The sequence below is a fragment of the Rutidosis leptorrhynchoides genome, chromosome 2, assembly GCF_046630445.1.
Source record: "Rutidosis leptorrhynchoides isolate AG116_Rl617_1_P2 chromosome 2, CSIRO_AGI_Rlap_v1, whole genome shotgun sequence".
Classification (NCBI taxonomy): Eukaryota; Viridiplantae; Streptophyta; class Magnoliopsida; order Asterales; family Asteraceae; genus Rutidosis; species Rutidosis leptorrhynchoides.
The window spans coordinates 102,353,785-102,360,770 of NC_092334.1; positions in this window are offsets into that span (position 1 = coordinate 102,353,785).

Genomic DNA, 6,986 nt, shown 5'->3' on the forward strand with positions numbered 1-6,986 from the left:
GAAGAGAAGATCGATGCGTTTGTGAAAGGATTACCGGAAAGAATCCAAGAAGATATAACTTCACACGAGCCCGCCTCCATACAACAGACATGTAGAATAGCTCACAAACTAGTGAACCAGATTGAAGAAAGAATTAAAGAACAGACTGCTGAAGAGGCCAATGTGAAGCAAGTCAAAAGAAAGTGGGAGGAAAACAGTGATAAGAATCACCAATACAACAAGAATAGCAATTACAACAATAATCGCAACAATTATCCCAACAATCGCAACATCAATCGCAACTACAACAAACGGCCCAACAACAACAACAACAACAACAACAACAACAGCAGCAACTACAACAATCATCCCAACAACAATAATAACCGCAACAACAACAACAATCAGAAGCAGCTATGCCAAAGGTGTGAAAAGTATCACTCGGGGTTCTGCACCAAATTTTTGCAATAAGTGTAAAAGAAATGGTCATAGCGCGGCGAAGTGTGAGGTCTACGGACCAGGGGTTAATAGAACGAAAGGAACAAATGGTGTTAGAACGAGTAATGGAGGAGCAAGTAGTGTCGGAGCAAGTTATGCCAATGTAGTTTGTTATAAATGTGGAAAACCAGGCCACATTATTAGAAATTTCCCGAACCAGGAGAACATGAATGGACAAGGCCGCGGAAGAGTTTTCAATATTAATGCGGCAGAGGCACAGGAAGACCCAGAGCTTGTTACGGGTACGTTTCTTATTGAAAATAAATCTGCTTACATTTTATTTGATTCAGGTGCGGATAGAAGCTATATGAGTAGAGATTTTTGTGCTAAATTAAGTTGTCCATTGACTCCTTTGGATAATAAATTTTTACTCGAATTAGCAAATGGTAAATTAATTTCAGCAGATAATATATGTCGGAATCGAGAAATTAAACTGGTTAGCGAAACATTTAAGATTGACTTGATACCAGTAGAGTTAGGGAGTTTTGATGTGATAATCGGTATGGACTGGTTGAAAGAAGTGAAAGCAGAGATCGTTTGTTACAAAAATGCAATTCGCATTATACGAGAAAAAGGAAAACCCTTAATGGTGTACGGAGAAAAGAGCAACGCAAAGTTAAATCTTATTAGTAACCTGAAGGCACAAAAACTAATAAGAAAAGGTTGCTATGCTGTGCTAGCACACGTCGAGAAAGTCAATTCCGAAGAAAAGAACATCAATGATGTTCCCGTCGCAAAAGAATTTCCCGATGTATTTTCGAAAGAATTACCGGGACTACCTCCACACCGATCCGTTGAATTTCAAATAGACCTAGTACCGGGAGCTGCACCAATAGCTCGTGCTCCATACAGATTCGCACCTAGCGAAATGAAGGAACTTCAGAGCCAATTACAAGAACTTTTAGAGCGTGGTTTCATTCGACCAAGCACATCACCGTGGGGAGCTCCTGTTTTGTTTGTCAAGAAGAAAGATGGTACATTCAGGTTGTGTATCGACTACCGAGAGTTGAACAAACTTACCATCAAGAACCGCTACCCACTACCGAGAATCGACGACTTATTTGATCAACTACAAGGCTCGTCTGTTTATTCAAAGATTGACTTACGTTCCGGGTATCATCAAATGCGGGTGAAAGAAGATGATATTCCAAAGACTGCTTTCAGAACACGTTACGGTCATTATGAGTTTATGGTCATGCCGTTTGGTTTAACTAATGCACCAGCTGTGTTCATGGACCTTATGAACCGAGTGTGTGGACCATACCTTGACAAGTTTGTCATTGTTTTCATTGATGACATACTTATTTACTCAAAGAATGACCAAGAACATGGTGAACATTTGAGAAAGGTGTTAGAAGTATTGAGGAAGGAAGAATTGTACGCTAAGTTTTCAAAGTGTGCATTTTGGTTGGAAGAAGTTCAATTCCTCAGTCACATAGTGAACAAAGAAGGTATTAAGGTGGATCCGGCAAAGATAGAAACTGTTGAAAAGTGGGAAACCCCGAAAACTCCGAAACACATACGCCAGTTTTTAGGACTAGCTGGTTACTACAGAAGGTTCATCCAAGACTTTTCCAGAATAGCAAAACCCTTGACTGCATTAACGCATAAAGGGAAGAAATTTGAATGGAATGATGAACAAGAGAAAGCGTTTCAGTTATTGAAGAAAAAGCTAACTACGGCACCTATATTGTCATTGCCTGAAGGGAATGATGATTTTGTGATTTATTGTGACGCATCAAAGCAAGGTCTCGGTTGTGTATTAATGCAACGAACGAAGGTGATTGCTTATGCGTCTAGATAATTGAAAATTCACGAACAAAATTATACGACGCGTGATTTGAAATTAGGCGCGATTGTTTTTGCATTAAAGACTTGGAGGCACTACTTATATGGGGTCAAAAGTATTATATATACCGACCACAAAAGTCTTCAACACATATTTAATCAGAAACAACTGAATATGAGGCAGCGTAGGTGGATTGAATTATTGAATGATTACGACTTTGAGATTCGTTACCACCCGGGGAAGGCAAATGTGGTAGCCGATGCCTTGAGCAGGAAGGACAGAGAACCCATTCGAGTAAAATCTATGAATATAATGATTCATAATAACCTTACTACTCAAATAAAGGAGGCGCAACAAGGAGTTTTAAAAAAAGGGAAATTTAAAGGATGAAATACCCAAAGGATCGGAGAAGCATCTTAATATTCGGGAAGACGGAACCCTGTATAGGGCTGAAAGGATTTAGGTACCAAAATTTGGAGATATGAGAGAAATGGTACTTAGAGAAGCTCATAAAACCAGATACTCAATACATCCTGGAACGGGGAAGATGTACAAGGATCTCAAGAAACATTTTTGGTGGCCGGGTATGAAAGCCGATGTTGCTAAATACGTAGGAGAATGTTTGACGTGTTCTAAAGTCAAAGCTGAGCATCAGAAACCATCAGGTCTACTTCAACAACCCGAAATCCCGGAATGGAAATGGGAAAACATTACCATGGATTTCATCAATAAATTGCCAAGGACTGCAAGTGGTTTTGATACTATTTGGGTAATAGTTGATCGTCTCACCAAATCAGCACACTTCCTGCCAATAAGAGAAGATGACAAGATGGAGAAGTTAGCACGACTGTATTTGAAGGAAGTCATCTCCAGACATGGAATACCAATCTCTATTATCTCTGATAGGGATGGCAGATTTATTTCAAGATTCTGGCAGACATTACAGCAAGCATTAGGAACTCGTCTAGACATGAGTACTGCCTATCATCCACAAACTGATGGGCAGAGCGAAAGGACGATACAAACGCTTGAAGACATGCTACGAGCATGTGTTATTGATTTCGGAAACAGTTGGGATCGACATCTACCGTTAGCAGAATTTTCCTACAACAACAGCTACCATTCAAGCATTGAGATGGCGCCGTTTGAAGCACTTTATGGTAGAAAGTTCAGGTCTCCGATTTGTTGGAGTGAAGTGGGGGATAGACATATTACGGGTCCGGAGATTATACAAGAAACTACCGAGAAGATCATCCAAATTCAACAACGGTTGAAAACCGCCCAAAGTCGACAAAAGAGCTACGCTGACATTAAAAGAAAAGATATAGAATTTGAAATTGGAGAGATGGTCATGCTTAAAGTTGCACCTTGGAAAGGCGTTGTTCGATTTGGTAAACGAGGGAAATTAAATCCAAGGTATATTGGACCATTCAAAATTATTGATCGTGTCGGACCAGTAGCTTACCGACTTGAGTTACCTCAACAACTTGCGGCTGTACATAACACTTTCCACGTCTCAAATTTGAAAAAATGTTTTGCTAAAGAAGATCTCACTATTCCGTTAGATGAAATCCAAATCAACGAAAAACTTCAATTCATCGAAGAACCAGTCGAAATAATGGATCGTGAGGTTAAAAGACTTAAGCAAAACAAGATACCAATTGTTAAGGTTCGATGGAATGCTCGTAGAGGACCCGAGTTCACCTGGGAGCATGAAGATCAGATGAAGAAGAAATACCCACATCTATTTCCAGAAGATTCGTCAACACCTTCAACAGCTTAAAATTTCGGGACGAAATTTATTTAACGGGTAGGTACTGTAGTGACCCGAACTTTTCCATGTTTATATATATTAATTGAGATTGATATTTACATGATTAAATGTTTCCAACATGTTAAGCAATCAAACTTGTTAAGACTTGATTAATTGAAATATGTTTCATATAGACAATTGACCACCCAAGTTGACCGGTGATTCACGAACGTTAAAACTTGTAAAAACTATATGATGACATATATATGGATATATATATATATAGTTAACATGATACTATGATAAGTAAACATATCATTAAGTATATTAACAATGAACTACATATGTAAAAACAAGACTACTAACTTAATGATTTTTAAACGAGACATATATGTAACGATTATCGTTGTAAAGACATTTAATGTATATATGTCATATTAAGAGATATTCATACATGATAATATCATGATAATATAATAATTTAAAATCTCATTTGATATTATAAACATTGGGTTAACAACATTTAACAAGATCGTTAACCTAAAGGTTTCAAAACAACACTTACATGTAACGACTAACGATGACTTAACGACTCAGTTAAAATGTATATACATGTAGTGTTTTAATATGTATTTATACACTTTTGAAAGACTTCAATACACTTATAAAAATACTTCTACTTAACAAAAATGCTTACAATTACATCCTCGTTCAGTTTCAACAACAATTCTACTCGTATGCACCCGTATTCGTACTCATACAATACACAGCTTTTAGATGTATGTACTATTGGTATATACACTCCAATGATCAGCTCTTAGCAGCCCATGTGAGTCACCTAACACATGTGGGAACCATCATTTGGAAACTAGCATGAAATATCTCATAAAATTACAAAAATATGAGTAATCATTCATGACTTATTTACATGAAAACAAAATTACATATCCTTTATATCTAATCCATACACCAACGACCAAAAACACCTACAAACACTTTCATTCTTCAATTTTCTTCATCTAATTGATCTCTCTCAAGTTCTATCTTCAAGTTCTAAGTGTTCTTCATATATTCTACAAGTTCTAGTTACATAAAATCAAGAATACTTTCAAGTTTGCTAGCTCACTTCCAATCTTGTAAGGTGATCATCCAACCTCAAGAAATCTTTGTTTCTTATAGTAGGTTATCATTCTAATACAAGTTAATAATCATATTCAAACTTTGGTTCAATTTCTATAACTATAACAATCTTATTTCAAGTGATGATCTTACTTGAACTTGTTTTCGTGTCATGATTCTGCTTCAAGAACTTCGAGCCATCCAAGGATCCGTTGAAGCTAGATCCATTTTTCTCTTTTCCAGTAGGTTTATCCAAGGAACTTAAGGTAGTAATGATGTTCATAACATCATTCGATTCATACATATAAAGCTATCTTATTCGAAGGTTTAAACTTGTAATCACTAGAACATAGTTTAGTTAATTCTAAACTTGTTCGCAAACAAAAGTTAATCCTTCTAACTTGACTTTTAAAATCAACTAAACACATGTTCTATATCTATATGATATGCTAACTTAATGATTTAAAACCTCGAAACACGGAAAACACCGTAAAACCGGATTTACGCCGTCGTAGTAACACCGCAGGCTGTTTTGGGTTAGTTAATTAAAAACTATGATAAAATTTGATTTAAAAGTTGTTATTCTGAGAAAATGATTTTTATTATGAACATGAAACTATATCCAAAAATTATGGTTAAACTCAAAGTGGAAGTATGTTTTCTAAAATGGTCATCTAGACGTCGTTCTTTAGTCTGAAATGATTACCTTTACAAAAATGACTTGTAACTTATTTTTCCGACTATAAACCTATACTTTTTATGTTTAGATTCATAAAATAGAGTTCAATATGAAACCATAGCAATTTGATTCACTCAAAACGGATTTAAAATGAAGAAGTTATGGGTAAAACAAGATTGGATAATTTTTCTCATTTTAGCTACGTGAAAATTGGTAACAAATCTATTCCAACCATAACTTAATCAACTTGTATTGTATATTATGTAATCTTGAGATACCATAGACACGTATACAATGTTTCGACCTATCATGTCGACACATCTATATATATTTCGAAACAACCATAGACACTCTATATGTGAATGTTGGAGTTAGCTATACAGGGTTGAGGTTGATTCCAAAATATATATAGTTTGAGTTGTGATCAATACTGAGATATGTATACACTGGGTCGTGGATTGATTCAAGATAATATTTATCGATTTATTTCTGTACATCTAACTGTGGACAACTAGTTGTAGGTTACTAACGAGGACAACTGACTTAATAAACTTAAAACATCAAAATATATTAAAAGTGTTGTAAATATATTTTGAACATACTTTGATATATATGTATATATTGTTATAGGTTCGTGAATCAACCAGTGGCCAAGTCTTACTTCCCGACGAAGTAAAAATATGTGAAAGTGAGTTATAGTCCCACTTTTAAAATCTAATATTTTTGGGATGAGAATACATGCAGGTTTTATAAATGATTTACAAAATAGACACAAGTACGTGAAACTACATTCTATGGTTGAATTATCAAAATCGAATATGCCCCTTTTTATTAAGTCTGGTAATCTAAGAATTAGGGAACAGACACCCTAATTGACGCGAATCCTAAAGATAGATCTAATGGGCCTAACAAACCCCATCCAAAGTACCGGATGCTTTAGTACTTTGAAATTTATATCATATCCGAAGGGTGTCCCGGAATGATGGGGATATTCTTATATATGCATCTTGTTAATGTCGGTTACCAGGTGTTCACCATATGAATGATTTTTATCTCTATGTATGGGATGTGTATTGAAAGATGAAATCTTGTGGTCTATTATTATGATTTGATATATATATAGGTTAAACCTATAACTCACCAACATTTTTGTTGACGTTTTAAGCATG